The sequence below is a fragment of the Sturnus vulgaris genome, chromosome 4 (assembly GCF_052056855.1).
Source record: "Sturnus vulgaris isolate bStuVul1 chromosome 4, bStuVul1.hap1, whole genome shotgun sequence".
Lineage (NCBI taxonomy): Eukaryota > Metazoa > Chordata > Aves > Passeriformes > Sturnidae > Sturnus > Sturnus vulgaris.
Window position 1 is genome coordinate 19,633,982 of NC_142246.1, and position 20,044 is coordinate 19,654,025.

Here is a 20,044-nt window from a genome sequence, read left to right on the forward strand (position 1 = left end):
TACTGGGGCCAGTTCTGTTCAAAATCATTGTCAACAATTTGGATGAGAGGATGGTGAGGATACTTACTGTATCCTCAGTAAGTTCACAGACACCAAGTTGGGTGGGAGAGCTGCTCTAATGGAAGGTAGGAAGGCTCTGCAGAGGGATCTGGACAGGCTGAATGGCTGGGCTGAGGTGAACAGTGTGAGGTTCAACAGGCTGTGCTGTGACAATGTAGGGTATAACGCCATGAATGCACAGTTCACTCGTGTCACAACAATGCCATATATCTCTATGGGCTTGTGGAGGGGTGGTTTGAGAGCTGCTCAGCAGAAAGGGATGTGGGGTGTTCTTTGCCAGCCAGCTGGATCTGAGCCAGCACTGTGCCCAGGTGGCCAAAAATGCCAAAGGCATCCTGGCCTGTGTCAGCGTGCTCAGCCCTGGTGAGGCTGCCCTGAATTATTGTGTCCAGCTCTGGGCCCCTCACTTCAAAACAGACATTGAGGGGCTGGAGCAAGTCCAGGGAAGGACAACAGAGCTGGTGAAGGGTCTGGAGCACAGGTCTCATGAGGAGCAGCTGCAGGAGCTGGGGTTCTTTCATCAGGAGAAGAGTAGGCTGAGGGAGGAAGTCACTGAGAGCTATGACCACCCAAAAAGAGGTTGTAGCCAGGTGGGGGGCAGCCTCTTTTGACATGTCTCAAATGACAGACCAAGAGGAAAAGGATTTAAATTGCATCAGGTGAGGTTCAGATTAGATATTAGAAAAAAATTTCACACAAAGAGTGGTTAGGCATTGGAATCAGCTGCCAGGGAGCTGGTGGAGTCACCACCCCTGTAAGTGCTCAGGAGGTATCAGGATGTAGCACTTGGTGATATGGTTTGAGAGTGCTTATGGTAGTGTTGGGTTGGTGATGATCTTGAAGTTGTCTTCCAACCCTGATGACTCTGTGATTTGGTAAATGTACACATTGGTTAGATGCTTGGAAAGGGTTGTAAGCACACACTTACTCTTAGATTCAGATAACTGCGCCTTGACAGTAATGAGAAAAAAATAACAGTTGAAAAAAAAAAAAAAAAGCCCTCCCAAACCAAACCACAGGTCTGGAAAGCAGTATCAATCTCTTTTCTATCTCATTATTTTACGAAAAGTACCTCTAACCGTAATAGTGGGCTGACTGGACAATCGAATGCTGCTGTGTGATCAATGAATTTTGGAAGCACAACAAAGCATATCTGCACACAGACATTCAGCTGGAATATAAACAGGCTAAATTATTGTCTGGACAAAAAGAAAAAATTATTGTCTGGACAAAAAGAAAAATCCTTGATTAATTTTTTGGGGGATTCTAGGGCTTTGTGTAGGATATAATGAATTTGTACAGTAGCCTCTTACAAGGGTTTTTAACATATCGTCAGTAAGTTTGAGTGTCTCATATTTTTCTATTTCAGTGTTCTTTGGGATTTAAATGGGAGTTGCTCTGGATATACAGTAGGGGAAACAAACCAAAAATCAAAGTAAGCAAAATAAGAAATGAATTCTACCCTCCCTGAAACAAAAGAAAACAAAACACATTTCACAACTGATTTTCATCTTTTGTCTTTGGCCAGATTCCACAAAGGTATAAGGCTGTTCAAATCATTATGATTAAGGGGAAAAAGTATTCAAAACTTATATTCCCCACAAAACAACATGAGAGAAAAATAACCTCGCTCCTGTAAAAACAACTACATAATAAATTTGTAAAAAGCAACAAAAAAGAGGTTGTATTTTATAATAAAAAATTAAAGAATCTAAAACTTTCATCCAAGTTCTACAACTTTCTGCCTTAACATGAATTTTCATCCGCAACATGTTCCAAATTCATACTGCCATTTCAGGGTATTGTGGTTTTTTTTTGTTATTTTGTTTTGTTGTTGGATTTTTGGTTCGCTTTTTCGGGGGGGGGGGGGGGGATTGGGGTGGGTTTTTTTGTTTGTTTATTTTGTTTGTTTGTTTGGTTTTTTTTTCTTTTTCTATTTGTTTTGTTTTTCCCCCCTTAGGGACTCTATAACCTTACATATAGTAAAAGACTTCTATGTGGTCTTTTTGCCTTCCCTTTTAAGTATTTTCTTAGTAAATAGCAAGGAAAAATAATCTTAAATGTATAATTTAATTTTTCAAGTCAGTTCCATTAGATTCTTTGAATGGCATGATTCATAGCTTCTGCATATTTGGGACCGTAATGCTTCAGAATTCTCCATGACTGCTCATCACTGCACTTTGTATTAATATACTTAATTTTATTTCTATTCAAGTCTTTGAGATAATCTCTTTCATCTTCGTTTACATTTCTTTCTGTATAAAACCTTCCATATCTGTTTCACTAGAAGATTTTCCTAGTGCATCCCTTCTTTTTCTTTCTTTTGTGTAAAGAAGACTGATGAAAACCTTCAATGAAATTATCCCCATTTATTTCCAAAACTGCATGAATTCCCCTTTCCCTCTATGAACCTATGAAAGTGGACCTTTAGCAATAATTTATTCCCAAAAATCAATCTGATTAGTCTAGAGGAAATTAGATATTGACTAAAATGCAAAAACTGCTGCCTCCATGAAAAGACATCACTGGCCTTGATATGTGTATGACATATTACTTATTCTCTTCCCATGTTCAGTCAGATAACTCTTTATTTTGAGTCTCAGAGACTGTTTACCTTGAGGCAGTTTAACTAAAACTGTTTTGTTAAAATATATTTTCTTCCTAAAATATTGGGTACTGAAAATATTATGCATTATTTAAATTTAATTTCTACTCTTTTTCCACTCAATTTGTGGGTCGATTACATTTTTTTTTTGTTTTTCCTTTTGAGCTTAATGGTATCCTGGAAAGTGCCACTTTGCAGAAACATTATTTCTTTAATTTAAGTTTTACAGTGACCCTTTCTTTCTTTTTGTTATTTCCTCTTCTCCGTGGCAGTTTTGTTTGTGACAACTATAATTATATACACATTTGAATAAAATTGAAAAACTGGGGAAAAAAGATGGGTTACCTTTGTATACTTTGCACTTCAGGGATTTGTAAGAGACCTTCTTCCAACAAGCAACATTAACAGCAAAAAGGCATTAATTTCTTCATCTTTCTTCCCATCTGCTTTTAGTGAAATATTTATTAGAAACAAACAACTCTTTCAACACAAGCACAGAGATTCATGAAAAGTTTTGTTTTAGCCACCTGAATGCCAAAATTATGTTTTCAGTTTCAAATGATATAAAATTAAGTAGAGTCACCTCTCCTGGATTTTCTGAGTAACTTTTTCAGGTTTATGAAGATGCCAAAAGGAAATGAGTATTTTTATTTTGCTAACCATAAATAATTTCTTCTTTTGCCAGAGAAAATATGACAGTCCATGATAAAACAAAATATTTTTAAAAAACCATTCTGAGGGCCTCTATCTGCATATATAAAAAAAAAAAAAATAAAGTAACGAAGCCAAAACTCACCTGACTTTGTTACAGCCAAAATATTCGTAGCACAGCACTCAGAATGTCAAGAGCAGTATACATGGTGTATATTTAAACAGCTCATAAAATTTGTCTCTTTTTGAAAGATCTATTTCTCTCTGAAAACAGAGAAGATCATATGTGACAGTGACTCCACTTTCTCTCATGTAAGCAGTCCTTTAAAATGAAATCCTTAATTTAAAAAAGAAAAAAATCCAAAATGCTAAATTATACTAAAATGCAATTCTGGGTAAATAAATTTCTTTGTTAAGAAAAAAAACCCTAACACATTTCCACATTAAAAAAAAAAAACAAAACAAAGCAAAACAAAAAACAAAAAACAAAACCCAAACCAAACAAACAAAACCAAAAAAAACCCAAAAAACCCAAAAAGAGTACAATTTAATTTCCTTAAATTAGATATAAATAAATGTCGACCATTTTATGGTCATTGAAGAGAATAAAACAGTTTTCAACCTTCAAATCATTGTTAAACTATCAATAATATTCTCCTATCATTGGGTTATCAAGTAGCAAGCCACTAATATGGTGTAATTTATAATTAATGTTCTGCTGTCAGACTAAATGGAAAAGGTTTATCCTGTCAATTTACTGGTTGTGAGTATTGTTAAACTACAGTGCTGTCTATCATCAGGAATATTTACTTTCCTCTGGACAAATTTTCATTGACAGAGTAAGCTACAAATTAATTTTTCCCGTTTTAGTCTTCTGTTCTAGTATTCAGAATGGTACCTATGTTAGAGGGCAAGTTGAAAATCTCATATAGAGTACAAGGTTCTCTTTTCCTTTCATATGCTTGTGGGTAGAATAGCAACAGAGAGAGGATATTCACAGCATCTGTTTTAGTTTGTTGCCTAAATCAGAGTCTTAGTCTTCTTATATTTCCTCCTCACAGTCATTGTGGTTAACATAGATAAGAAGCACTATCAAAACAAATGAATTAAGAAAAGAGATCAAACAAAACATATAGAAAAATTAGGTTATAAGAACAAGCACTGTAGGCAAGAGGGTTATTGCCTCACAGCCATGGATGCACAGGAAACTCGCTGCTAGGCCAGCAGCTATGGCATTGAGAAAGGCAAGATTAGCACAAGCAACCACTCATATAATCTACCTGCAGGTATTCAGAAATTGATTTAACTCTTTTAGAAGAGGTGAATTATTCCTTTCTTCAGTAATCACATGAAGTGTCAGCAAAAAATAGGACATTTTGTAAATATACCAAACACATAGAATAAAAAATTGAGATCAATGTATTTGTTTTGGTGGGGGGGGGGGGGGGGGGGGGGGCGGGACGGGACGGGACGGGACACAGCTTAAAATAATAAAACTCCTAGAAGTTGCATAATGAGATTATTCCATTATTTTGTGTGAACCCTAGTGATTTCATATAAGAAAATTTGCAGTTTTATTAAAAAAACGCCAAAACCTGGTACAGTGTTTTTGGGGTGTGGTGGTTTTTTTGGTTTTGGTTTTTTTTGTTTGTTTTTTTTTGTTTGTTTGTTTGTTTGTTTGTTTGGGTTTTTTTGCTTGAAAGCTGCTTCACTAAGGATCCAGTACTTCTGGTAGCAACCACCTAGTAAGGGTAATGGAAAATTCTGTAATAAACTACAGTATACTGATAATGCTGGTGCTCTTTAAGAGTGGTATGTTGAGCACTATCCAAAAGGTTCTATCAATGTCTAATTAATTCATTGTTCTCTATATTGCTTAGCAGATTTTTTACAATATTATCCAAAAATTTCCCTAAGTTATTCAAGAATTTATGATGATTTTGTTTGAGTGATGCTCACTAGAAGCAGAATCCTTTTGCTCACTAAATGCAAAAAGTATTTGCATTTTTCTTATTTCCTTCATCTTGTTTAGGGCTTTTTTTTTGGAGGGGTTGGAGAGGAGGAGAGTTTATGTGATGAAATCGGTAAGCTGCATAATGTTTGGTTTCTTTGTGTCATGGTTTAACCCCATATGACAATGAAGACTCACACAGCTGCTCACTCCCAAAATCCAGCACGAGAGGGGAAGTGAAATGCAAGAGTAAAAGTGAGAAAACTCATGGGTCAAGATAAGAACAATTTAATAATTGCAAGAAAATAAAACCTTTTAATGAGAAGGAGAGTAAAAAAGGGAGAGAAATAAAACCAAGAAAGATAAGTAATGCGAATGAAAACAATTGCTTGAACCACAGAGGATGGGCTCTGCTTTGTGTCACTTGGGATCAGCTGTCCCAGCTGTGTCCCCTCCCAACCCCTTGTACCCCCTAACTGGGGAGGGTGAGAGGCAGAAAAGGCCAAAACACTGCAAGCACCGAATGGCAATGACTGAAACATCCCTGAGTTATCAATAGTGTCTCAGCACAAACTCAACCACTTCTTCATATTAGGTGTTGAGCAAAAAACTAGTCTATCCCAGCCGAAACCAGCACATATTCCTAGACTGGAAAACTTAGCATTGTGGACACAAACCGATGAACATACTACTTAAAATTAAAAGGCTTGCAGTTTGGAGAAAATTAGCGTTACTTATATAACAGTCCAGAAATACACTGAATATTACTGTAGATAGATGAAGCAATTTCTTATTAATATATGGTCCTAATACTTTTCAAAACAGTGGAAAACCTACAGCTATCCTGTGAGATAGAGTAAGCTTAAATCTATTAGTGCTTAAGTTTATTTCTTTCACACAAATATTGATGTATAAAAAAGAAATAGGAAGTAATGATAGACCATGAAATGTGTGAAGTATTCCTAAGCCACAGGGGTTTACTTTTCACCACCCCTTGACAGAAAAAGTGGAATCCACAACTGCGAATTTAAAGATGAGACATCTCAATATCACTGAAATGAGATACTATGACGTTTAGTTCCAGAAAGAAAATATTCTGCCTGAATGAAATGCCATCTGCAAAACCTGTTTTCATTCAACATTCCCCTGCTAAATGCTTTAGCAGTTTTTATGGTGTTCTTTACTTGCACTATGACTCTTGACTCTGAAGTGAAAATCCAAACTCAACGTATCACATTTCTTATATATATATATACAACCGACTTTTAGCAAAATACTTAGCGAGTTAAGCTCATTATTGATGTTTATCCATGAGAAGCATGTATTAAAGATCCAGACACTGTATAACCATAACCTTTTGAGTCAATTAAGGCTAGAGGAAGCTATTCTTTTGCTTAAAACTTTAGTTGAAAATTAGTGAGCTGGATGCCCATACTGTAGGAAGGAAACTGATATATGCTGACTATGAATCAGCTCTAAGATGCTTTAATGGCTATACCATACCCTGTAGGAAGAGATGCATTTGAAATGTTCATGGCATTTTTTCATGCAGTATTGACTTGAGTTTTAGTGTCAATTTATGTCTCACAATACAGGAAGGCTTATGAAAAATCAGCAAATCTCAAGCTTGCCCATGCCATGCTTGGGGGTTTTTTTCATTATTATCTGATGCATATTATCTACCTCCATAGAAAATTTGCTGTGATGAGAAAGATTGTTTTGTCACTGAAAAATCAATAATCTGCTTGTATTTTAGATCAGTTCTTCATTCTCTTTCAAAGTGACTACATTTCTACATAATGCAAAATTATGACCTTTTGCTAAGCATATTTGGGGCTTTTCTATTTTTTCTCCAGAGTTTTTAAACAAATATTTGTGATATTGGTTATTCAGATTTACATATTTATGTGATCTTGTCTGGGTAATCTTGGGTTTATTTTTGAGAACTGAGTGTTTGCTAGGACATGTAGATATTTCTCTGATAAATATAGTTCTTTTAAACACATTTCACATAATAAGCATTGTTTCTTAGGTTGCTTTATGTTTTTCCCCCAACTCAGATAAAACAGATGTCAAAATGTTTTTATCTCTTTAATTTTTGCCATTTAATCCTTAAATAACCGTCTAAAATCATAATGCCAAGAATTTCAAAATCACCAAACAAGAATTTGTTTAAAACACACACACATGCACATGCACTTTGCAATGGAAAGCACTGCCCTAAACTAAGTAAGATGTTTTAAGCTATCTGCATTCCCCTTAAAATGTAAATTTGAAAAAACAGAGAATAATTTTCAAAAAAAGTTTTTTAGTAAATCTGTTTTTTTTCCCCTTTTATTAGCATCAAAATATTATATCCAGAATTTAATTATTTTCAACAAATTAAATCATGGTTTGCTCAGAGAAATTTAGCTTAATGTATTTTATTCTCTTGGTTTTGTTAAAATACAGGGGCCATAAACTAGTCTTTTACTGATTTGATTCAAGGAGGGTTAGCAACTCACAGCATAGAATCATAGCATCATGGCATCACAGAATCATAGAATCACAGAAACAATCCTAGAATAATTTCATTTAGAAATGAAGCTTATGATCATTGGGTCCAGCTGCCAACCTTGCTCTACCGAGACCCCCACTATACCTTGTCCCCAGGTGTCACATCTGGACATGTCTACTTGCTTATTTTTCTTAGTTCTTTGCAGTCTAGAAGTCTGTATTACTTTGAAGTATTTATTGATTTCTTCTTCCTGATCTTAACCTTTTAGAAGGATCTACATTTTTTGGTTAAGAACTGTCATTTAGTTTCTTAACCAGAAAAATGTATGTCCCTCTAAAAGATGGAAATCAAGAAATACTTCAAAGGAATATAGACTTCTTAACCAAAAAAATCCCTTAAAATTAACTGCCCCAATGTGATTTGGTGTAATAGAGAAGTCAGTATCTGAAGATCCACCCAATTCTATATACCACTACTGGCATATTACATAAACCATCAAAAAGTTCTAGTGAAAACAGACTTTTTTGGAGCTGAGACTCAATTTGATCTTAAGCCTGAAAATAAATCTTTTGATATTATAAAAGTATTTTCTCAGTATTAAGTCAATCTAAAAATTCATAGTACACTTTTGACAGTGGCCAATAGTTAGTTTATAGAGAAAGAAGGATAAGTAAGAACAGTGTAGAATGACCTAAAGATTTAATTCTTTCCAGGTTTTTAGCATTAATATCACATTTATCTCTCCAAATTCAAATAGTTAATATTTTGATTTTCTATAGTCCTTTCTTATAAATTTAGAGGACAATTTTCGTGTGACTGATTTTTTCTGTCCTTATAAAAGCTGAAGTTTTGCCAGTTTGTTCTTCCATGCTGAAGGACCAAGCTTGCTTTATTTATTTCAGAAGGAGATATTTGTTAGAAACATGCTTCTGTTTCAATTTGCTCATTTTGACCTTGACTGCACTTTGAAAAAATACTCTCTCTAGTCCAAGAACTGTATATCTGCCTATAATTAGTGAAAGGACATAGTGAGCTCAAGCATAGACATGGTCCAGAAAGTTTCATGACAAAATGATAAAATATTGCTCAGTTCAGTAGTTATAGTTGTGAGGACTCAGATTATCAGCTCTGCAGTTTTCTGGAATGAGCTTGTTTTCTCTTGAAATGTGATGCTAGGAATTGTATATGTGGTATTTATATATTTCTTGTTATAGAAAAAAGTAATTCCCTTGCAATCATCAATATTACAAACTTAGAAATACCCAGAAAAGGTTGGGAAATATTGTTATATTAAACAAATAGAAAAGCTCACATACAGAAAATGTAAATCTCTTAGAAATATTTAGGTATGCAAAAAATGTAAAAACGTAAGAGCACAATGTCTTGTCTGGCAAAGTTTTGAAAGTTAGCAGGAGCTAAGGCAAGTACAATAAACTGAGAGTGCATAAGCTTGAAGTGCATATTTGGTTAGAGGCAAGTGAACTACTGTTTGAGTTTGTTTGTTTATTTATTTATTTGTTTTAAGAAGACAGGAAACAGGAGAGGAGGAAAGTTCACTTTTTCTATGGCCACAGGAGTCAGCAGCTCTGGCCTTCCTTTTAAATTGGGCCTTGTTAGTCTGCAGGAACATATTCTAGCTACCAGATTACTGTGCCAGGGAGTACAAGGCAGCACTGTGATCTGTACACTAATCCAGAGTTTGTATGGAACCTTGGATAAAAGCAGAAAATATTTCAAGATTAGAAGGCATGTCTAAAAAGATAGACAAAATGTTAAATTTCATATTAAATTTCATAGATAGTTGTTGTCCTGTTTCTCCCCATAAGACACTTACCCCACCTGAAAAACAGCCTAGTCTTTAAAATTGGAAATGAAAGCACCCTTCAATGCTTCTGCCAAAGTAACAGCAGTATCTCCTGGGCCTTCACTGCAATAAAACAAGTGCAATCTTAAAATACCTTCTGACTCTTAGTACCTAAATGCATCTGAATAACCCTCTGGGTCTCAGGTGCCTATCTTGCACTTCAGATACCTAAGTGCATTTTTGGATCTCACTACTACTATTTATTGATTTAAACAGTACTTAAATGTTCTGGTACTTTTGAAATTGTATTCATCTTCTATCTGTATTTTCAGAGAGCTATTGCTCTTAAAACCCATCACACAGCAAAAAATCTGAACCTGGATTAGCTGAATCACAGGATGGCCAATCTAATCAATGATGTGGACTTCCTCACTAATCATGCATTTTCTATTGTACATAGAGTTAAATAATAAAAGTCTATTCCAATAGCCTAAGTAGGTCCGTATATTAAATCTAATAAGCCCAGTGAGCCAAAATGTCAATTGATGAAAATAACTATTTTATACTATATATCCCATTTTTATTTGAGATATTTTAATTTCAATTTGATGTATACCATTTTTCTTTTTATGTTTTTTCCCAATGGAACAATTAGACTTAATTTAAAATTTATGGAAATACAGCCAGTGTCTATTCACTCCATTTTATATTAGCACAATGGCACCGATCCGTTTAGGAAAATGTATTTTAAAAATTCAATTAATATATATTAGGGTAAAAACCTTTTATGATGAAAAAATATTTTTTCACTACGGAGGTACTAATAATAACAGCAACAACACAGAAAAGTTTTTTGTAAAAAAAAAAAATAAAAGGTATTTTAAACATGTTGAGGTAACACATTAAATATCTATCTTTTATTTATTATGGTTATTTTGCCCAGAAACAAAATCCCAAAACTCTCAGAAATCCCATAAAACCTTCCTATAAGGATTTCCTATAAGGGAAATCCCTTCTTATAAGGATGATTTCAGCTACACTGCATTTCAAAAGAAGAGCAAACAGGAAAATATTTATCCACAAAGCATACAAGAACACTATGTACAGTCTGTAATCCTGGAACCAGTGTGTTACATTAAAGTTGAAAATGATTAAAAAAGAATTGCAAAAGCCAAAATGTTCCAAGAAAAAAGAAAAAGCTCAATAAGTTTTATTAGCAAAATACACACCTCTAATGGAAATTATATTTTTGCCCCTCCTTTCTAATAATAAGAGAAATAAAAGTATGAAAGGAAAGAGAGAAGAATGACAGATTGAAAGTAAGAGATGATCACCAGACCTGGGTCCAGACCACCTGGGCTTTGTGGGGTACCTTTTTATAGGTAAGTTTACCTCACCCTAGGCTTAGGTTTCTCACTGTTTGTGGAAATGAGTTGGAATGTGCAGTCCATTATTCTGAACCTATCTGGAAATAGGGGGGATTGGGGGCAGAATTTGTTGGGAGGATTTGAGAGTCTCTTGTTGGTCTTGTTCCCCCTCTATGGGTTTTGATCCCATTCCTGCACTTCTACTGTTCTGTGTTATGCAGTCTCCATTGACCAGAACAGAGACGTTTGCCTCAGAAGAATGTTGCCTTACCCCCCTTTTCCAGCCACATCCTGTTCTAACTTACCCACTGGAATGGCCCTCGTTGTTAGAGGCAGAGTGACAGATCAACTCCTCACTGTCCAGGTTTACTACAGTCACCCAGAGAAGCTGTGGATGCCCCTCCATGGAAGTGTTCAAGGCCAGGCTGGATGGGGCTCAGAGCAGCTTGCTTTAGTGGAAGGTGTCTCTGCCCATGGAAGGGGGGTTGATACTCAATGATCTCTAGGATCCTTACAAATCCAAATCATTCTATGATTCTGTGAGTTTCAAAAGATATTAACGCAGATATCTTAAGTGGTTTGTAAAGATTCATAAAGGAGAAATGACTGAGACCTCAGGAGAGACATTCACGCAAGACACATTAATTATAGATTCCTTGTCAATCAGTATTATGGTATGTTTAACCATAATATAAAAGGGGCAGATTGAACAAACAAGAAAACATAGCATTACACTGAACAAGGGGCAGCATAAGAGATAGCAGAACCTTATTGAGTCCATCCTAGCTGCATTATATTTCTTGTCCTCTAAAACTTAACACGTACTGTCTTTTTTAAGGTACTGTGAGACAGTTGAAAAAGTGAAAGACTACTTAGCCATTTCCAATAATGAAGGCAAAAGTAAAGAATCATTTGACAAAAATGTTCTTTTTCTGCTCTTACCTGCTATCTAGGTCAAGCAACTGGCATGTCAGCATAAGTAGTACCTTATGTCTCTTTTAACAAAGCCGATATATACAAACCAAATCGTACTTTGGCTTATAACAAGGTAGAAGATCTGTATAGATATTCATTCTGTCCATTCTGCATCTCCATCTTTCATTGTTGCCTTTTCCTTTTTTTCCAAGATCTGGCTTGCTGCAAGATATTTCTGTGGAAGGAATTAAAATATAAACAATTTTTTCTCCCTGTCTGTGACATAGCCTCTCAAACTGACAAAAGCTAACACGTTTATCTGTGGGGAAAAAAACGCTCTTCATAAAAATTACAATTTGTGCCTGCAGGTCAGAGGGAGCCTTTGTCTCCCTGTACAGAATACAAAGATGACACAATGACATTTATCTCCACGGGGCTTCTCTAACAATATTTCTAATGGAGAACAATATATTATACATCTTTTACAAAACATTAAACTGACTGCAGGTCTCAGAAAATGTTTTTCTAAAAGTGTGATGCATTGCACAATACACTACAGACATTGAAACTACCCACATTAAGTTTTTGTTCAATTAAATTAGAATAGATTAGATGTCACTCATGAATTTTCTTCTGCTCTTCTACAGTGATTCATTTAATTGGCCTCAATGATCAACTCTGGGGTTTCTCATCTCCAGTGAATTTGTTCTGCCCAGGAGCAGAGTTTGCAAGAGATATATCAATTCTGAACACTTGTCTTCAGTTCACTCCAGGTTCTCAAGTAATTACATGACTAGACATGCATTTCAGCAAAAGTAACCAAAAAAACCCCATCACCCAGACAATTAAAAAAATTACTGCTTTAAAGTTCCTAATTAATTTCTACCTTTTCAGCAAGGCAAGTCTTTAAATTTATTTCACATCAGATTATTTTCCATCAGTTTATGTCCATAGTTAAAATAATATAACCAGCTACAATATTGTAGTTAGCATATGAAATTTCTATTTGAAAACAGTATACATACAGAGTTAACAGCAATAGTATATGACAATATTGCTGAAATTATGGATCAGTAGAGCACAAGGTTCACACTGGATTTATTGTGTGTTTTCTTTTTAAGATACTATTTAAAGCAGAGCAGGATGGGCAGTAGGAAACTTTCACAAGAGGGAGAAAAAAGGAAGAAAATCACGCCTCTTTAAAGTTGGACCCAGAGAGGCTATAAAAGCACAGATGGATTTATATCTCTTTCCATTATATTCCTACATGACCTCTTAGACTGGTCACAAAGTAAAAGCATTAATTAAAGAGCTCTTACCTGCATTTTATAGGAAGGATTGATTGAACTAATTTTTTTTGTGAAAATACAAAGTTCAGGTGTTTTTATGAAATAATTTTGAGACTGTTTGGGATAACAGCAAACATGGAGCTTAATACTGGAGACAGCGACAGTAATCAGAGTTAAGAAAGCTGGCAGGGAGGTGAATTTTTTTAGTTGGGAGTCTCTGTTCTCAGGAAGGACTTTAGACTGATATCTGTCAAAAGTGCAACACAGCAAGATGCAAGCAATCAAGATTTCTGGTGTGTGTTGGGGTATCTTTCTGGTACAAGTATCGTGATGATGCAGATGAGAGTGGGCGAATGCTCTGAGGAATCTTTAATGCCCGCCTAAACCTGTTTTTACATCCTGTACATGTGCATATTGCTTTGTACTCTGTATGAAAATAAGTATAGGAAGCTCTCTTAAGTCTGTGAAAGAAAAGTATTTCTAAACTTGTAACTTTCCAGTTTATACTAAAACACAATTTGTTTTATGGTTGCTGTCAACAGGAACAGAAAACTGTTCAGGTGAGACCTTTTATAACATGTATATTGGTCAATTGGTTTAAGAGATGATGAAATAGAGCAAAACAATTATTAGATATTTGAGGATTTAGGAATTCTGTTTTTATGTATTGACTGTTACTTCAAACATAGACTTGATTCATTTGTTCCTGATTGAGCAATCTGCCAATGAACCAATCTGGAGCTGCAGCTGAATTTTTAAAATACATCTCAAAATAGAGGTTTCACAGCCATCTGCAGTGAACTGTCAGCTCTTTGCAGGAACAAAGCAGTAATCCATACTTTCCTCATATAAGCTGTTGCATTTCATAGCTTCAGCACTTTAATTTATGCCTGAACAGTCCTTTAGAGACAAGCAAAGGGCTATCTAGAATGGATGAAACTAGAAAGGTTCTTCTAGAAAATCCAAACATATTTAACAGGCTGATGATATCTGGATTTTAATTTGGAATCTGTGTATCAGGATAATATTTTGGAAGTTCTATTTCAAACCCAGATCCAGTATGGGTCACTTCCAAGGGGTGCAGTTCTTCAGGAATAAACTGCTTCAGTGTGCCCCCATGGGGTCACACATCCTGCCATAAAACCTGCAAGCAAGGGCTTCTCTCTCCACATGGCCACAGGTCCTTTGAGGAGCTTGCTCCAGTGTGACCTTCCATGGGGTCACAGTCTCTTTTGGGCATCCATCCATACCAGTATGATACCAGTATTCCTCCACAAATTGCTGGTGGATATCTGCTACACTGTGAATTTCCATGTGCTTCAGGGGAGCCTCTGATACTTGAAGCATCCTCATCCCTCTTAACTCACCTTGGTGTCTACAGAGCTGTTTCTCACGTATTCTCACTTTTCTCTCCAGGTTACATTTGTGCAAGAGATCTTTTTCCCCTCCTTAACTATATTATCCCAGATGCAGTGCTGTCCCCACTCATGGGCTTGACCTTGGCCAGAAACAGGTCCATCCTGGAGCAGGTTGGCATTTGCTCTGTTGGATGTGAGGGAAGCTTCTGGCAGTTCTCAGAAAAGCCACCCTTACAGTACCTCATGTCTAAAACCCTGAAATGGAAGCCCAAAAAATTCCATACTCTCCTCTGTGAATTAAATTATCGTTAAAATACACATTTGTTACACAATCTTCTCAAATTTCACAAACTTCAGTCGCATTATAAAAAAAAATTTCCCCACAGCAAAATCAAATTAATATCATCACAACTCTGACAAAAGCAGACACTCATTCCGTCCCTTGTACCATCACCACAACGTAACTGAAATTTGCATGATCATTTCACTCCTCATTCTCTAGCTCCATTCAGTCCATATTTTGCCCATTACCTCTCCTTGTTTTGAATTCCTCAGGCCCTATACTGTTCACCAAAAGGAACCATGGTGAGTTGATCTTGATCTTTAATCTCTGGGTGAAAAAATTATCTGATGCCTGGACCATTTGCTTCCCCTCCCTCCAAAATTTTCTCCTCCTTAAGAGATTAAAATATATTTGCAGAGCTGATCCTAAAAACAAATAAACAAATACTTATGTGAGTTTTAAGCTCAAAAATTAACATCAAAAACCATCATGATCTGAAACGCTAATCTGGACTAAAATATATTTTCTTGTACAGGTTATTAACAAGATGTTGACAGGCTACTCTTGTATCAGCCTACCTTTTCTTGGATTTCTTACCAACTCTTCTTATCCCTCAAACTTTGTGTCAGAGAAGACATAATATCTGTCCACTGTAAAGCTGACATTAAGGCACTTAACCTGACTATAACTGAGAACAGTGTGCTGCAGCACATTTACAAATGCAGTCCTGTGCTAATAACCCACTTAGGTACAGCCATCCTCCTGGGTGTCTGCCTTGTGCACTGGGCAGCTGTTATAGCACATCACTTCAAATAGAAATAGGTGAAATATAAACTACTGACAATGAAAATCAAGTATGTCTTCCAGAACACATTATATCAAAATTCACCTAACAACAGCTGAATCAAGATATTTCTGTTAGGATAAAAAAATTTAATTTTGGATTAATTGATATTTTTCCTGTACAAAATCTTCAGGTGAATCTCTATGGCTGCCTGTATTTAGTGCTTAGTCATTATGGAAAATTTTTAATGGTGATAATATTGTATTGTAGTACTCTACAGATTCAATTTTATGAAACTCATAATTCAGGATAAGGTTTTATTCAAAGAGGAGAGCAGAACAAGGCCTTCCTTTCCTGTTCCCGTATTTTTAATTTTTCAGTGGTGGGATAACTACCCTTAAATAAGATTTGGTTTGAGGAAATTATTTGCAAAAAAGTTGTTTCTCAGATTTATTATTCATATTTCAGAAGAAAAGCTTGTTAGTTTCAGAAATTGTTTCAACTACTTCAAATAGCTATTTGGGCGAACTGTAGGTCTCATAGTGCTGTACTTCGGTGCAAACGTTTTTTAGGGAATGCAAAAGTGGTTCCCACTGGTCTCACTTGGTTACTGACAGTACTGAAGGCTAAACATACTCATGTATCAAAGTCTTCACTTTTTAGAAAATGTCATAATTGCAATTCCAATTTTTTTTCTCTAATTAAAAGAGGAAGTTGCTAATTTATTCATTAATAAATTGAGATGTTTACTACAATTTTATAACAGCATGATTATATTTGTATGCACATAGATTGGTATTGTGGAATTTAAATATTTTAAATAAAAAGCTTTTACAAATTCTAAAATTAAAACTTCTGTGAGAAAATATGAGAAAAAATATAAACACATCGTTATAGACTATGATCCTATTTCAAGGAATACTTAACTTCATTGAAATGCCATTTATAATAGGGAAAATAAACACTGTGGAATATGTTGAATTTCTTTTTCAAGCTAGACTGTTTAGAGGTCTTTGTTAGATAATAAGGTGTATTCTTCACATTTTTGTGTAGGATAGATATATTCATTTTGCCTTAAGTATTACCGTGCTGGTTACACATCTCAAAATTATATGTGATGCATTGCTTTGCCTGAATGTATAGCAACAGAGGTTTTTTTCTAAGGATAGAGAAGCTTAGCAGAAAAAAGGAGGGAAAAAAACTCTTGGTGAGAAAAATTCACTCAAGAAAAAATAGTGAAATTTGAGGCTGGGAAGATTCTACACTTCAATTCTTGGCAATGAGGATTTTATGTTCTAGTCAAAAGAAGTAAGATGAAAAAACAGCAACCTATTAAGGGGAGAACCCTACAGTGAGGCAGAAGCTGTCAGCTTCTCGAGGTTGACATGGGCATACTGAGAATCAAGATTTACAATAAATGAAAATTTACTGGGTTCTCAAACACCATATTTTTTTTTTGACACCATAAATGTTTGTGTAGAGACTGAAGGGAATGCTAAACACAAGTCAGTTAATAATTGTATTTTTGCTTCAAAAACACCTCCAGCTGGTCTAAATAATTTAGCAAAATGACCCACACTTCGTTTATATATATCTGTTCTACAGTTTCCCAATCCTGTTATTTTCCAAGGCTTTTAAATAAAAATATTCAAGACACCAGGAAAATTACATTATTTCTAACTTTGAAGTTAGTAGTCAAGGCGATTTCAAAGACTCTAACAAGAATGATCTGCTCACAGAGAAACAGAGGTGTAAGCCAGGTACTTTGATCAGGCACAATGATGGAACTGAGCAACAAAAGACAAAGCTGACTCAGGGACCTCTTATTCTTAAAGTTGTACTTCAGAAATGAGAGGTCCTCAATTTAGGTCCTCAACAGTAAGTGTTCTGTAGTAAAGAAGAACCCTTTCATTTTCAAAATATGGAAAATTTAAATTTTGGAAAGATCTTCTTCTTCTAGATGGCAGAAATAGCGATGAAATCTTAGGTGTGTACAAATTATCTTGATCAATCGAGCATGCGATCCTCGACTTTTCTCTAAATTAGGACTTGGGGCCTGAAGAAAACTCTCCTGAGCTAGAAATGTCTAATAAAAATTCTTGTAAGATTTAGCAGAATGGTTTAATATATATTTATGTAAACAGCATGGTAGAACACAACCATTTTTTATATAAATACTCAGTACATTTTTTCCCACTCTTTGATTTTTTTCCCCCAGACTTTCCTCACTTTTTCTTCCTTAACACATAAATAATTTGTTTAGATTAATTAATCAAGCTTTATTCATACTTGGACCAGAAAGAAAATTATTTATAATAATAGAAGTTGAAACTAGGAGTCCCAACAAATTTATTGCTCATGTGGTCTACTATAGCTGCTACAAAAGGTTTTCTTCAACTGTTTTAGCTGTCTCAGCCATTGTAATTTAATCTCATTTAGGAAAAAAACCCAAAACTCAAATTCTTACAGTTTCCCAACAGAATCTACTGGGTAGTGTAATGGACTTCAGTAGAAAATGGTTTTCAATACAAAAGTTTCATGCTTGGATTCATCCCACTTTTCTTAGAATTTCCACTTATTTCTCAGAAACAATTTATTGATGAGGAGGAATGTGATATTGACGCTATTGAAATACATATAAGTTGTGATGATTTTCTCTTAACAGTCACTTATTCTTTATTCCATTAATCATTTCATTGATAATGAACAGTAAAATACAGGACGAAGTTTTCAACTATGTCTATGATGATACACATATTCTATGCAGATACATTTTATGTTTTGTTTTGCTTTACAAAATCTGTGTAGTTTTGATATGCTGCGGTCTACTTGGAGTGTGTAACATGCTTGATTTCTCACTGCCTGTTGGTTCCATAATCTTAAAATAAATGAAGCTCTAGAACTGACAGGAGGAAAAATGTGTTCTTAATTTTAGACCACTCAAGTGAAGAATCATTAATGTCCTAGACTAATAATTACAGTACTCTTTTGTGAATGAAAGCAGCTGAATTTCACCTCTTTTGCATATATAATTTAAGACTTTTAGTTGGTGAATTTGCAAAGTGCACTGAAAGACCTAGAAGCAAATATGTAAATACCGTGCTCCCTTTTTCATCCCCTATAACCTGTAAATTTGTTTTATTTGAACCTATAATTTGTCCATACCTGACTACAGCAATCCCACACTTTGTAAAGGAAAAATAGAGGTTGACCTCTCTTTTCATTGCACCCCTAGTAAAATTCCATTATGTTTCATTTGTCAAGTATCATACAGCAAAGGGGAAGTGGTCTTGGCGAAAATGACTAAATCTAGTTATTCCACTTCCTTCACTTCCTTAGCACAAATTATTACTTTGGAGTAAAAAATAAGGAGATAGCTTGCTTTTTTTTTTTTTTTTTTTTTTTTTTTTTTTTTTTTTTTAACTCCTTGTTAAAATAGCTGTTTAATCACCATGCTGTTTGGCCCTACTTTCAAGAGAAAACTGAGTGACCTGGAGTCTCCACTGATGTTGACAAGGTGAAGCCCTTGTTCAGGTGGTTTCTGATATAGGAACATCTCTAAATTTAGGTTTTTAAATGATCTGTATTCAGACTGGGGGAAAAATAATCTATCTGTAACCTGATGACAGGGATATTCCTCTACAGTGGGGAAAAAAAGAAATAATCTACTTTAATGTTGTGAAATAAGCTTCCTTGCTTTTGTGAAAATGTTTCAACTAGAATTTTATGTTTTATGTTTAGCACTTCATTGAACAAAAATATTTGGAGTTGCTAAACAATTTTCACAGATTAAAAGAAGTATAGTGCAATTCAAGTATATCGATGCAAGATATTTTCCATGTATATCACAACATCAGATAATTTTTCCTAAGTTTAGATGTGTTTCCAAAAATGCATAGGCATCCAGACTTAGGTCAGCAGTTAATATTGCAGACAATCATTCGTTTTAGACTGTTCAAGTTCAAGAAGTTCTGAAAAATAGGTTCTTTAGTGGCGTTTTAACAAGATCTATATACCTTAACCTTCCTAAATGCCTAAATATGGAACTTAGGTTAGTCTACACTCATTTAGATATTTTTAAGCATTTAGACTGCACCTTAAAACATTTCCACTAAGGGTTCCATAAGCCTAAGCAAGCCAGTCTTAAAGAACAGAGTGCAATTGCATAGGGCATAAGGAAGTGACACTCTATTCCATAATCAAACAGTTCATTCATTGTAAACTGAGTCTGTGAAGTGAAAAGGAATTTTTGCCAAGATACTTGAAATTACTTTGACGTTTTAGTTATAATAAAGCATTTAATACACTGTTTCACTCAAGGCATGATCATCCTCCCAGTGAAATAGTGAAAAATTTGTATTGATTTCACTTGTTTTACATTAAAAAATAAGGAAATATTACTGAAGTCTGTAGTCCTAATAGATTTAGTTTTAGAAGATGTTGATTATATATACTTTTTTTATCTTTTAAAACATGAATT

At 34.9% G+C, this 20,044-nt stretch overlaps 1 protein-coding gene across 3 annotated transcripts in view; it reads right to left on the minus strand.

The window, feature by feature from the left end:
• LOC148223899 (uncharacterized) overlaps positions 1-20,044 on the minus strand; it is a 166,198-nt gene that overhangs the window by 22,852 nt on the left and 123,302 nt on the right. For all 3 annotated transcript variants that reach the window (XR_015803056.1, XR_015803055.1, XM_088163250.1), the window contains 3 exons: positions 11,968-12,085; positions 3,462-3,580; positions 3,011-3,108 (listed from right to left, as the gene is read on the minus strand). The gene's annotated coding sequence lies outside the window, so the exon portion shown is untranslated. The remainder of the gene's footprint in view (positions 1-3,010; positions 3,109-3,461; positions 3,581-11,967; positions 12,086-20,044) is intronic.